Source organism: Phyllostomus discolor, chromosome 3 (assembly GCF_004126475.2).
Source record: "Phyllostomus discolor isolate MPI-MPIP mPhyDis1 chromosome 3, mPhyDis1.pri.v3, whole genome shotgun sequence".
Lineage (NCBI taxonomy): Eukaryota > Metazoa > Chordata > Mammalia > Chiroptera > Phyllostomidae > Phyllostomus > Phyllostomus discolor.
In genome coordinates this window covers 61637212-61651862 of record NC_040905.2, presented here as the reverse complement: position 1 = coordinate 61651862, position 14651 = coordinate 61637212, and the positions used below count along the sequence as shown (strand labels likewise).

The window sequence follows — 14651 nt, the reverse complement described above, 5'->3', positions numbered from 1 at the left end:
GCCATAATACTTTAAACTTACTATTAATCATTAACACCTTACTGCACATATTTTTGTGAGGTTGCTTTGGGCCAGTTAATGAAGTGTGGCAAGGCCTGGGGCCTGAAAGGAGGGAGCTGTCCTGACTTTTAGCAAAGGGTCTCGGTTTCCATCTTGTCCTCCTCTTGGTGTCCAGAGTCAGCCTGGCTGCTCCCGTAACTGTTCCTGAAACAAAGAGCACTTGGAAAGAAAGTGAAAAAAAAAATCCCTTTCCCTTAGGGCAGCTCAGGTAAGGCTCAGTCTTTTAAAGAAATTATTACTAGAATACTGAAGAAAAGAAAATAAACCCTGATGTATGGGAATGAAGAGGAATACAGAGCACCAATATCTTATCTTTCTGAACTACAGTGCACAGGTTGGTGTGGTTGATTCCTTTAGCTTGACTTAACCATGCTATTGGAAAGGGAGCCCCAAATTCTATTTTGGTACAGCGATCCACTGTGCTTCTGAATGGTGAGACCAAATAGACTGGAAACTGATTGAAGCTTTCCTAGCCATATCCCACTTGAAGAAAACTGATTTTCAGGCTGCATAGAAGCATATTATTCTTCCCTGCTTAAGAACTATGGATGGCCAATACTTGGAAAAAAGTTGAGAAATACCTTTAAAATATAGAGAATTCTTCAAATCAATAGAAGTGAGGGGCACATGGCACTTGAAGAATGGTACAAAAAAAAGCTGAGAGCTCAGGAAGTTTGGGCTGAAGCCAAACTCTATGTCTTAGTTTTACTCAGAGTTTGCTATGCATGACAACCTTTGTATTGTTACCAGATTTATTTTTGTAACAGTTATATGCTAGTTCTTATTTTATCTTTTTTATTTTGACCTACTTAAAAACTTATGTAATAAAGTGTTACTATTTATTTATAAAAGGTGAATGATACTTATATGAAATCATTGGGAAAGGTCTCTTTTGACTCAGTTTGAATTTCTCCTCTGGGCTTATGAAGGGTGTTGCTATGTTCTTAGGAGGAAATGCTAGTCCTTGCTTATTAAGAGCAAATTCCCTGACACATCTCAATACGGTGCCCCGCAGAGTACCCAATTCACAGTATGAACTAAGTGAAATTGTCAGTTTGGGAGGGTAATTGGTTTCCTCATGCAGTTTTGGATTGAAAATGAATATTAATTAATCTTATCAAAGTAAATTATTTTAAATACAGAACTATCTAAATGAACCCTTGAGTTATTTTGTACCCATGTTTCACATTCTCTCTGGGTTAATTTTTTGTCCTCCTCACAATTAACACTTAACTAAAGTTATTATGAATTTATTTTTCTACCTGGTTATTTTTGGTACAGTGAGTTTTAAATACAATGTTTACTATTGTGTTTAGAATACTGTTTACAGATGGTAAATATTCTGCTTCTCATAGAATAGCTTCTCAAGAATAATTTTATTCTTTGTTAGTCTGTTGTTTTATTTAGTTTTTAGTTATTTTAGTTTTAGTTTATTAGTTTTGTTTTTTAGTCTTTGTTTATTAAAACCACACTGCCAGTTTTGTTTTCTAAAGCCTGCTTTCCAACCGCTTGTTATTCCCTTTCCTTGCCCTTGTTCTGGTCCAGTGAGATGGGGTCAGAACAGGCAGCTATGGGCTGTGCTTTCCAAACAGCACGTGGCCTGCTAACCTGGAGGGAGCCTCTAAATCTCAGGTTTCCTGCCAAGCACAAAACTCCCATGAAATCAGCAACTATGTTTCACTTATATTTGGAGTCCTAGCACCTGGTGCAGGTCCTGGTTCTAGTGGGTTCTTGGTTAACACTGGTTGAATTGAAGTGAATGGAAATACAGGCAGATAAGTCAGAATTCTCTGATTGTCAAGTGATAGAAAAGCCAGCTCAAACCAGGCTGAACAAAATGGGAGTTTACTGGCTCAAGTAACTGAGGTGTCCAGGGATACACATGACTTCAGATTTGACGGGATCCCAGGGTCTTCCCAGTGTCATTAGAACACCATGCTGCTCCTTTTTCCTTTCAACTCTAGATTCTGCTGTCCTCTGTGTTGACGGGCTCCCTGCACATGGTGGCCAAGGGGACCACCACAGCTTCAGACTTATGTTGCCTTGACAATTGCTAGCTTGCTGAGGAGAAGCATCTCTGTAGATACCTTCAGCACAGGTCCCGTTCTGACCCTCTGAGTCTCAGTGGCCTGACATAGATGGCTTCATCCCCAAACCCATCACTTTGTGCAGGGGAATAGTGTATTCTGGCCAGCCCTGGGTTAGGAATGGCCAGCCCTGGGTCAGGATCCACCAAAACTGTATGTTCTAAGGAAGGGACATGGTAGTTCCCCAGAAAGATGCCTGCAGGTGACTACCATCCCAGGAAGATGTTACAAAGTAAGGAATGGTAGCAACTGGCAATAGATCACAAATGTAAAATATACCGTAAGTTTGAAACTGCATTAACCTCCTTCTAAGGGGTTATACTTAGTGTTTTTAGGGACTCAGTAATAGATTTAAACCTCTACTTGGGGTTTCTGGGCCTCTAAACCTGCAAGACATGGTGGAAAAAATGTATTCTCCCTCCTTGGTGTGTAGACTATTGAAAGTTTAGTCATTATATTTGTCTGGATATTGTGCCAATTACAGACTTAATTATTTTCCTCTTAAAGATGAATCATTATGGAGCAAACACAAACTAGCACAAGTTTTGTTTAGCCTGGCATTTGTTCCTGCAACTCCTGATGGAATCTCTTATAAGGGACAATTACTGGATTTCCCTCTTAGCAGTGTGCCCAGGGCTTCACCCTAGTGGCAGAAGCTCCCTGAATGCCCCATTCTTTTTTTTTTTAAAGAATTTTATTTATTTATTTTTTGAGAAAGGGGAGAGAGAAGGAGAGGAAGAGAAACCTCAGTGTGTGGTTTCCTCTTGAGTGGCCCCTACTGGGGACCTGGTCTACAACCCAGGCATGTGCCCTGACTGGGAATCAAACCGGCAACCCTTTGGTTCTCAGGCTTGCGCTCAATCCACTGAGCCACATCAGCCAGGGCTGAGTGTCCCATTCTTAAGAGGGTCTCCTGGAGTGTAAAGATGAGACATTGTCTTCCCTGAAACCCTAGCCTAACTCTTTTCGGGACTTTGCAAAGTTCCCCAGGGTTCCTTGTAAATGTCCTTGTTTGGGTTACAAGTGGTCGCATGGAAATTGATTCCTGTGAAAAGTTTTGTGAGTCCCAGCGTTCCCTAGGACAAGACAGACAAATGCTCTAATAATGAACCCAAGTTCCACGCAAAGGTGCATTGCCAAGTTAACGGTATGCTGCAATCTCCTTACAGGGTACTGTCTTACCTTTGTGAGGTCAGGCCGAGTAGAAGCTGAAACTTGCTATGGAGAACCATCAAAAACGCTTCGAACCTTAACAGCATACCCTCCTCTTTCTCCCCTTGGTTTGCAAATACAAGATGCACTTTCAAGTTGTCTGGGGCCCTCTGTTACTCCTGAGATACCACTTCCTGGTCACTGGGACTCATATTGTGTTTTTATGAATGTCTACAGAAAGTATACTAATTAAGAATATTCTGTGGCAGAATACAATAAAATATCAATGAGTAGCCAAATAAACTTATTTTCATTATATTGAGATGCTGTGTAAATGCATATATCAGTATGCTTTTTCATACTATATATTTTTACTTATTGTAAAAAGATTAATTGACCTTTAAAGAATTTCATATCAATTATTACTTGAATAAAAATAAAGCTTTTAGTAACTGATGGAATATACAGTTATAATAAAATAATACTATTTTATATTTTATCTAAAAATTAATTTTCTTAATCTATCCAAATTAAAATAGCAATACATTGGAAAAATTTTCTTTTAGCAAATTAATTCAAATGCTATACAAGAACTTTCTATTTTACACAGACCCTTCTTAATAAAATTTAAATGGTAAGTCTCTATAGTATCACTTAAGTTCATTCATGGGTTCATCAAGACCCACATGAGGATATGATTGTTAAATGCGCAGAGCCAGGTGAGCCTTCTAAGAAATAAAGGATTCTCACCATTCCTTAGTAGTTGTTGTTGTTACTGTTATTACTATTAGTTTGTCTCCTAGATTCCCTACGTTTTGAGCCTCCACAAAATTTTATCTTAATATTCAGCATGATATTCTTCTTCTCTTTCTTTGTGGAGGTAGTCTGAAATGTTACTATCACTTTTGTGCTATTTTTACAGTTATTATGGGCCAAAGCTGTTTACCAAAACAAAATGAATGACCATAGTAGACCAAAGAAAACACATGGCAGAAATACAGCTTATATATTTTACAGGTTATATAATATAATAATTATCTTATTCCCTTTATAATTGATGTCTAAGGGATTCCTGTTGGAATTTGAGATCTTGTCATGAGGTTTCAAGCTGCAGATGCGGAAATAGAAATGGTCCTCTGATGTGATGGAGAGCGTAACGGGAAGGTGTGGCATACCAGAAAGCTGGAGATCACAGGATTGGGCAGAGCCTGGGATCCTATTTCATTCATTACATCTCTGAAACCTTAATTTTTAAAACTTTGTCTTTAATATCCCTGAACCTCCCCATTTCCCAGAATTAGCACGTCCAACCCATTATACTCATAGAACTTGATCCATTTCCCTGTATCAACAGAGTGTTGAATTGTGACAATTTGCTTCCAAGATTGTCTTATGTATCAGCCTAGAATCTCTCTAAGAGCAGGACCAAGGTCTTATTACTTGGAATCCTTTACATTGGATAAGTGCTGATCTATATAGAAGGCACTCAAAACTTGAATAAAGTTGAATAAACCAGCTGGTCTCACTTTTACTTAAATAGCAAGTGTATATTTCATTGTTCTCCTAAGGCTGCTACATACACTAATTCCAAATAAAATGTAGCAATGGCTCCTCATTGCCTTTGAAATAAACTCTGAATTCTGTTTTATAGATGAGGCCCTTTATGACCTGGCTCTTGGTATTTTCTCTGCCTCATCAGTCAGAACCTTGTCTGTCTCTTGTACATTATATTTGGGTCATATTTGACATTTGCAGTCTCACATATTGCCATACAATTCACTGTTTCCTTTTTGCATTCTTACTGGTCCCTCTGTCTGGAGAACTTGTTCTCCACTTTTGTTTTATTAATTTGATTTATTACAGAAACATATATAAAAATTCAGATAAAGAATTTGCTTCTTTTCAAAATTTTCATTTATATTTGTAGTGTTCAGTGTTCTCTGTGATTAAGATGTATTTTCTACTTTGTTGAAATACTTTTAAGTCCAAAGAAATATGTGCTTATGACCGATAGATAATAAAAACAATAATAATAGACAGCCTTTATTAATTATACATTATATGCTGGCATTATGCTAGCACTTCACCTAGAGTATCTTACTTATTGCTCAAAACAACTCGGTGCCAAGTACAATTCATATCCTATCTTTCTGATGAGGAAATGAACACTTAGCTGGAGTAGTTTGCCAAGGTCTACATAGCTGTTGATAGAGTGACCGCTAGCAGTTATTCATCTTCCCCTCCTACTTCAGTCCCATTTTCCTGAGCAGTGTCATTTGTGGCCTTCTATACCTTTCTCTGTGTTTGTACAGTACACACACATGCACACATACAACCTCCACTACTTACTTTTGCTAATTTTTTAACACTTATAGGAATCACACCCTAATGGAGTGATTCCTCTGACCTCAACCTCTAATCTGGGTCCTGGGAATCTCTCACATTATCCCAAACATGCCATTATCATGGATTGCCACAGTGCCTTGTGCAAATATGATCTAATTGTTTGTCTCTTCTGCTGTACTGAAAGCTCCTTGATGACAGATGCCATGTCTGTTCTCTGTGTATCTTTATATTAGTATGCCAGGGGCATTGTATTAGATGCATTAATGTATTCAACAACATATTTATACAGCTTGTGATGTGTGCCTTCTACATGTCTCGTATTGTGGTAGTCACAATACGAGACAGGTTAGCTTTTGCTGCATAATAAACCACCTCTAAACTTTGTGGCTTAAAACAATAGCCATATATTTAGCTCATAATTCTGCAAATTGGCATTTTGGCTGGGTTGAGCTAGGCCATTCTTCTGGTCTTGGCTTGGCCCGCTGATGCATCTGCAGTTAGCTGTAGGGGCAGCTGAGGCTGGCTAGTCTAGAATGGCCTCAGTTTCTGGTGTCTAGCTGAAGTGGTTTCATGCCCCAGCCAGCTAGCCTGGGCTTGTTCATGCTGGCAAGTTTGTAAAAGCATGAAAGGACCCTTTGAGGCCTTTGCTTGGAACTTTGCACAGCATTAATTATGATGCATCCTGTCATTCAAAGCAAGTCACACAAGGCTAGCCTCTATTTGAGAAGAGGAGGAAATTCCACCTCTTTATAGGAATAGCTGCGAAGTTCCATTGTCTCATATGTGAATACGAGGAGGAATAAAAGATCGTCGCCATGTTAGCAATTGACCACACATGGTGAAAAAGACCCCATAGTCCCTGGCCTAAGTGAGCACGTGATCTAGTGGATGAAATGCTGTATTATATATGTCAAAAAGATGGCTATAGGTCAAAATAATAACTATATTCTTATATGCCATCTACAATTAGAAGCCATTAAAGCCATTTATTTACTTTTTGATGCATGTTCCATAGATTAACTAACTCTTTAGCCTGTTTGTATAGAATGTGGGTTCTCTGTTTCCATTCTCTCGGCTGAAACATTTGGCCAGTGGAAGGCATTCCCCACTGAGGCCTAGGAACTGCAGGATTAGTGGGATCACTTCCTGACACAGCTTAGATCTGCTTCTTTAGGGTATTTTTCTCTGCTAGGGGAACATAGTCCTCCATCCACCCTTCCCAGGGCATTCATACTGCCTCTCACACACATTCAGGACCAAGCTGTTAAATGGACTGGGGTCTTGGTGGGGCTGGCAGTGAAATTACTCTCTTCATCGCTCTGGCTCCGACTCCCCACTCTGTTTATTGGGCTGACCATAAAACATACGTACAAAGAAAATGTTACTTTGACTAAGAGCAGAGGCTTTATACTGGCATGTGCATTGCTCTTCACACAGTTGAACTGAAAGAAATAAGGTATTTTCTTTTCCCCTTTATGTGCTATTTTTATCTTGACAGGAAAACTATTTTTTAAAAGATCTTATTTATTAAATTTAAGAGAGAAGGGAAGAGAGGGAGAAAGAGAGGGTGAGAAATGTTGATGTGAGAGAGAAATATTGATCAGAACCTCTTGTATGTGACCTGACCAGGGACCGAATGCGCAACCCAGGCCTGTTCCCTGACAGGGAACCGAACCGGCAACCTTTCCCTTTGTGGGAGGACGCTCAACCAACTGAGCCACAGTGGCCAGGGCCATAACAAGTATTTTTAATGTATAAATCCATGATTAGAAATCCAACAGAAAACTATCTATTTTGAAATAAGAGGGTTTTGTTTCAGGATATAGAACTTTTAAAAATAAATTAATCAGATATGGAGTTTTTGTTTACATTTTACTTTTTTAATTCTAATTTTATTATTCCTTCTGTGTTTTTTGTTATTTATGTCTTTTGGTATTCTCTGAGCTTCCTGGGTCTGTGGTTTGCTGTCTGACATTATTTTGTGAAAATCCTCAGTCATTATTGCTTCCAGTATTTCTTCTGCTCCTTTTTCTCTCTTCCTCCTGGTATTGTGATTACACCGCCCACAGGTTACACTTTTTATAGTTGTCCCACAGTTCTTGAATATTCTGTTCTGTTCTGTTGTTTGTTTTTCAGTCTTTTTCTCTTTGATTTTCGTTTGGGAAGTTTTTACTGACATAGCCTCAAGCTCAGAAATCTGTCAGCCATATCTTGTCTAGTAATAAGCCTATTAAAGGCTTTTTAAAAAAAATTCTGTTAGGGTGTTTGTGCTCTGTGGCATTTCATTTTTATTCTTTTTTAGAACTTCTATCTCTCTGCTTACACTGATCACCCTTTCCTGCATGTTATCTACTTTCCCTTTACGTCCCTTAGCATGTTAATCACAGTTGTTTTAAACCCCTGATCTGGTCATTCCAATATCCTTGCCTTGTCTGAATCTGGCTCTGATGCTTGCTCTGTCTCTTCAGGCTGTGTTTTTTTTGCCTTTTAGATGCCTTTTAATTTTTGTTGAAAGGTGGACATGATGTTTTGGGTAAAAGGGGCTCCAGTAAATAAGCCGCTAGTAAAGTGTTGGCAGGGTGGGAACGGCGGGGAAGTGTCCTACCGACCCATCCTTCGCTTCTGTCTGCTGGTGAGCCTGTGCTCCTAGGCCGGGAGCTTCCCAGTGCTTCTCAGTTCTCCGCACCACTGTCCCCTTTGGGTGGGCTGGGTGGCTGGAGCTGCTGGAGCTGAGTATTTCCCCTTCTCTAGGTCAGTTAGGCTCCAGTAATTCCCCAGCAGGCTCCAATTACCATATTATCCTCTGTAGAATGTGCAATCTTTGCCCAAATTTTTGAGGGAAAAATAAGGATGCGCATTATACATGAGTAGTACTAATTCCATATCTATATAAATGTTTTTAATTCTTTTATTTATGCTTATGCATTTAAAGTGTTACTCTAGAAAGCAATAATGATATCCATATGCAAAATAATACCCTGAAAAATGATAACTTGTTTGTTTCTAAACATAAACAAATAAAAAATTAAAATGAAAAAAATTTTTTTCTGAAAGTTTGGGCCAAAAACATGGGTGTGCATTATACATGGGAACTCACTATACACAGCAAAATATGGTAATTAGTTTCTCTTGAGGACAGGTCTCATTATGATCTTACCTTTTGCTGGAACATAATCAACAAAACAAAAAAGCAAGCAAAATATAACCAGATACTTGAAATTAAGAACAATCTGACAGTAACCAGAGGGGAGGGGAGAGGGGACAATGGGGAGAAGGGTTTTCAGGAACTACTGTAAATGACACATGGACAAAACCAAGGGGGAGGATGGAAGCAAGGGAGGGAGGAGGGTTTGGCTGCAGTGGGGGGGGGGGAGTTGTGGGGGGAAAATGCAGACAACTGTAACTAAACAACAATAAAATAATTTTTTTTAAAAAGAACAGAAAAAAAAAGTGTCCTACCTTATTTCAAAATGATAGCTTCCTCCTCCTTTTTTCCCAACGCCTGCTGGAAGCATTTGGGATTTTTCTTTGATATCCTGTAAGAGTTCCTGGAGGTAAAACTCACAAAAGCATGGGGATCCCCTATGACTAGACCCTTGGAGTTTTTCACTCTCAGACTAGTTCACACTGAGCCTCCAGCCACTTGTTGACTGCACGTAGGTTCTCCTCTCCTGGCACTGGTTTCCACAGTGATTTCCACCAATTGTTTTTTTGCTCCAGTAGGTTGTGATTCTCTCTACCTGCCTGTCTGTCCAATTTTTGAGGCAGTGTTTTATCCTGTGACTATACTTCCCTGCCAGATAAGAAGAGTTGTTGATTTTTCAGTTTGTCCAGCTGCTTTACTTGTTTTCACAGTGCAATAACTTCCAAGCTTCTTCAATGCTGGACCAGAACCCCCAAATCCCGCTTCTGGGTCTATTAGCTGGAATACTTTACAGAGAAGAGTGTCCTTCTACCTCCCTTTTCACTTTCTCAAATAAGTCCTATGGTCTTATAGCTTGAGGATCTTTTACTGTGTTTTTTTTCTTATGGCAAAACCTGTTCATTTTTAGTGCATTGTTATTTTCTTGAATAAAATGTCCCATTTTGCCTTGTACTTTCCTTGCCTCAGACTTAGAGTCAGTCATTTATTTAGGAATCTCTGGTTCCTTTTGGTGGAAATACTTTGAACTAGTGTTTGCTCTGTGTGGCTGTATGATCTGTTTGATAAACTGTTAGTTTGCTTCCATCTGTATTCAATTTTAGTTCCTGTTCTTTTTCATTCTTTGTTTCAGTTGGTTTTGCTGTTTGCCCTAATGAATTTACTTGGTGTTTTGAGCTGATTTTATAATTTTATTACTGGGATATGACAATATTACTAGTTGTTGAAATGTTATGATCTACCAAGTAAATCCTGCCAAGGAGTGAAAATCCTGAGAGACAGAGCACTCAAAAGTAGACCTGCCAGGAAAGATGCAGTTACTTTACGACAGAAGGTCACATCCCTAAGATCCAGGGCCCCCAAAAACCCATTTTATGAATGATTTCTTTAGTTTCAAGTAGTTTGGAAAGATAAATACAAAGAGTGAGTATTTAACTGGCTTACATTATAACCACAAGAAATCATGAAGGAATTATTGATAAGTTTATGTGAAATTACATATATTTATGCATAAGAAAATAAAAACAAAATAGAAAGGCAAATGACAAATTGAGATTGCATGCAGATCAAGGGTTAATGTTCTTAATATTTTTAAAAGTATGTTTTTAAATTAATCAGGACACACACACATACCCCTAAAATAGGGAAAGGACCCAAGTCAGCCATAACAAAAGAATAAATAAAGGTGAGCAATAGGTCTAAATGTTCAATCTTGGGATATGGGACATACCCAAGTATGGTCAGAGACATACTTTTATGTCTCCTTGGTCAGAGACATACTTTTATTTTTAATAACCTTCCACTGTTAAAAAAGATAAACCTTCCATTGAACTATAAAATAGGACCCTAAGTAAATAACAACAAAAACATTATAAATTATTTAGGTGTATTAAAAAAACATGACAGAAATCTCCGATACCAATAATTGCAATTTAAAGCTAATTGAGTCTCTGGGCTCCTCTGAGCAACTAACCAAAATGGGTGCAGTTTTGGTGATATATTTCTTAGTGTGTGAGAAGAGGACTTTTACTTATTAAAGTTTGCTGCTTGGTAAAAAAACCAGTAAGCACCAAAATGCTTAGACTAAAATTCCAAGAATTATCTTTGATCCCTTCTTTTTCTTTATACTCTGATTCTATTCTATTAGCAATTCATATTGCCTTTATCCAAAATGCATCCTGAATCTTAATTCACTTTCTTCCAAGCCACTGGGTCTCTGCAACCACCTCTTGACAGCTACACTCATGTTCATCCTTTTGTTTTCTGTGATCCAACCTACACACAGCAGAGGGAACTTTCTGTCTAAAAGAGATCACGTGATTCCTACAGTGGAAATCACCAAAATGAAATCCACATTTTCCCATGGTTTCCAAGACTCTAGGCTATCAGGCCCCGCCCAGCTCTTTCAGGTCCTCTCTTTTGACTCTACCCTCATTCACAACATTCTGGCCACAGTGGCCTTCTTCTGTTTCTCCCTCACTGGAAGCTTATTTTTCTCCCAGACCCTTTGCTTGTGCTGATATGTGTTCCCAAAACAATCTTCCCTGGGATCTTGCCGCAACTGCTTCCTTCTTATCTGTCGACTCTTCACTCAAAGATCACCTTGTGAAAGTGACCGGCCTTTCTCTGCTAGCACAAGCTCTCCTTTCTCTCTACAATATTACATTAGCCTTTCTATTTTCTTCATTTTTTTAGGTGTTAGTATTTGTTTGTTTATAGACTTATTTTCAGTCTATTCTTACTAGAAGGATAGAAATTCTGTTGTATTTTTATTCTAAGACAAGGACCTGGTGCAAATTAGGTAATTAATAGGTGTTTGTTAAAGACATAAATATTAATATTAATTACTTCTAAGAGCTGGTATTATAGGTAATTTTTAAAAGCTATATTTTAAAAAAGCTTTCTAATATGTGAGAATAAACACTGATTACCATTATAGTCTGGGGGAGCTGTTAAAAATAATGATTCAGTGTAATGGTAGAAGCCCCTAAGTTGCAGGTGGCAAACCCAAGGCCCACAGGCTGAATCTGGCCCTCCACCTTGTTTTATCTAGTCCTGCACCTTGTTTCTACTCGGTGGCAGTGCCAAGCTCTTGCTTAACTGTGAAGGAATAGTTACATTTATACAGTCCTAAAATTACATTCAGCCCTTTGAAGGCAACCACGAGGCTGATGTGGCCCCCAGTGAAAATGACTTTGACACCCCAGCCCTAAGTCCTACTGCATGTGTGTGAACAATTATAATGCCTGCTGTATTTAGACATCATGAAAAAGCAAAAACCTAGTGGAATCACACAAAATTATGTAGCAGCTGCTTGGTTAAAAGTGTTGTATATAGTATATATTTTAGAATGGTACCATGTTCATTGATGGGTAGGGGAACTATTTTGAAAATTCAACAGATTCTTACTCTTTTCCATTCAATATTCACAAAAAGAATTTATAATTAAAATCCTGCTCATTCTAAGAAAAAGTATGCCGGGCCTTTTATGGTGTGTAGCTTTTGTTCCTGAAGCTCTGCTCCCATGCATTTCACTTCACTCTGTAAGATGCTAAAAATTCTGTGCTTTAGCATACTGCAAGAATGAGAACTTCTACCAAGTATGGAAACTTTTTTAAGCAGATCCATTTTCTCAAGCAAATGTGAGGCAATTCTTTGCTTTTGCCTTTCTTGCATTTCTTTCTTACTTCACACACATTCATTTTCTTTCTTTTCCCTCACTACTCTTAAGGCTCTCAGCAAAGCAGAAGCTGAGTAGCCTATAATCACTCTTCTCAAAAGTTTCTGTTGTTACCAACTGAAGCTGTCTTGGTTGTTACAGGTTTATTTCTTTTGTAAATTTCTTGCTATATCAACCTGCACAAACGATTAAGGATTTCCTTTTTATCTGCCCGAGAATGAAAAAGTTCTTTGGTGTTTGTTCACTAACTACAATTGTGTCATTAATACCTGTTAAAGAAGCTGTTGAAAGACTTAGCTTTCCCCCCACCCCCATCAAAAATATCTCTCAAGGAATCACAATCCCACAAAAGAAACATGAATACTTTTATGTGGCACATAAGGGACACTGGTGTGTGCTTTCCTTATTTTTCTTTGCTGAAGAAAATGTGGCACTTTTTGAATGAGTCTGCCCACAAAATCAGTGTGTGATAAAGATCACATTTTTTACTGTCTTTAAATCAGCTTAGTTCTGAGTCACCATTCAGAGTATCTAAGGTTCCACTTTCATAAGCATGACCTGCCAGCCTTACCCAAGAAGCCTTGTCACCTCTCAGGGAAAGGGACCCACAAAACTGTCCTCACTGTCCACTGTACCTTCCATTATTTCAAGTCCATTGTCAACATCCCCCTCCCCAGCCAATGTGGTATATCAATTAATTGCTTTAATGAGTTTAAATATAGAAGTTAACTAGAATCATTAAATTCAGGCTGCTTCCGCATTTAGCCTTCCTTAAATCCAGCATAATGTACAAAGAGCAGGGACTGCTATTGAACTTCTTGTTCTTGACACAAATATAGAGACAGAAAAGAGCAAAGTAACCTGGAGACAGGGATCCTGGAGTCAACTTAAAAATGAGAGGTCAGAAGATCTTCATATCCCAAGGGAAGCACTATAATGTTGAACGTCATTTGGATATAGTTATTATATTTTTACAATTCCCTGAATTCTTACTGTTGACCAATAAACAGACCCCTATTCACTTTTCACCTTGTCCTTCTTACTCTGTCATTCACTTGTGATCTTTCCTTTCTAACTTTGTTGTTTTTTGCTCTTGCAATGCTGGAAAGAAGTTCGTTAAAACAAACAAACAAAACACACATGAAAACTCTCTGTATACCAAGCACCTAAAACCCGTAGGAGGAAATGTTTTATTTTTTAAAGATTTTATTTATTTATCTTTTGAGAGAGGGGAGGGGAGGGAGAAGGAGAGGGAGAGAAACATCAGTGTGTGGTTGCCTCTTGCACACCCTCTATTGGGGACCTGGCTAGCAACCCAGGCATGTGATCTGACTGGGAATTGAACCAGTGACTCTTTGGTTTGTAGGCCAGCACTCAATCCACTGAGCTACACCAGCCAGGGCAAGAAATGGGTTGTATAAAAATCTAACATAATTAATAAAAGGAAAAGTAGTTTGCCTTGGGCAGAAATAATCATTAATAAGCAAAACAGAAAAGAATGTGCAAAAATCAGGAATTTGTTAAGGGGGAATTTGGGAGTGGTTGTGTGTTATAAAAGGAATAATTAATATTTAGAAAAATACAGTGTATTGAACTAATAAAAAATTGGAATTCTCAGAATGGTAATAGCAAACTGAGAGATACTTATAATACTGAAAAATGCTTATAAGCCGTGCTTTCATGTGACAAAGTGGAGCTATGTTTGTACTCACACTTAAGTATTTATCAAAGTCAAATTATTAAGATTTAGGCAAAACAGTATATCATTTGTTTATGAAGAAATGTGTGATGATTTTTCCCACTATATTTTTTTAGTCATAAGGGGTTTTCATCAAGGATATCTCTCAGTTTATAAGTACAAACTATTTTAACATAGACAAGTGGATTAATTTTTTTAAATGTTTCCCTTAGATTCATTAAAGAGAAACTAGCAGTATTGTTAATTTTGTAGTCAGTTTCACAGAATTTCCATGTTATGAGTTAGGATTCCATCAGAGATCCTATTAAAGATCCAGGAGCAAAAGATTGTGATGATTTATTCAGTAAATTTTTAATGCTATTATAATGCTAAGAAATCATTCATAGCCTCAAGGTGCTCACAGTTTAGTGGCAAAAATCCAAATGGAAAGAAAAATAAGAAAGGCTTGCAACATGACTTAATCAGCTTTACCTTCTAGAAAAGTGA

General features: G+C 38.1%; 1 protein-coding gene across 8 annotated transcripts in view; it reads left to right on the top strand.

Moving 5' to 3' along the window:
* Nucleotides 1-14651, top strand: part of MCTP1 (multiple C2 and transmembrane domain containing 1) — a 471427-nt gene that overhangs the window by 125471 nt on the left and 331305 nt on the right. Inside the window, exon 1 of one of the 8 annotated variants that reach the window (XM_036020551.1) lies at nucleotides 30-268. The exons of the other annotated variants lie outside the window; for them this stretch is intronic. The gene's annotated coding sequence lies outside the window, so the exon portion shown is untranslated. Of the gene's footprint in view, nucleotides 1-29; nucleotides 269-14651 lie in introns of those variants that run through there. 8 annotated transcript variants of the gene reach the window in all.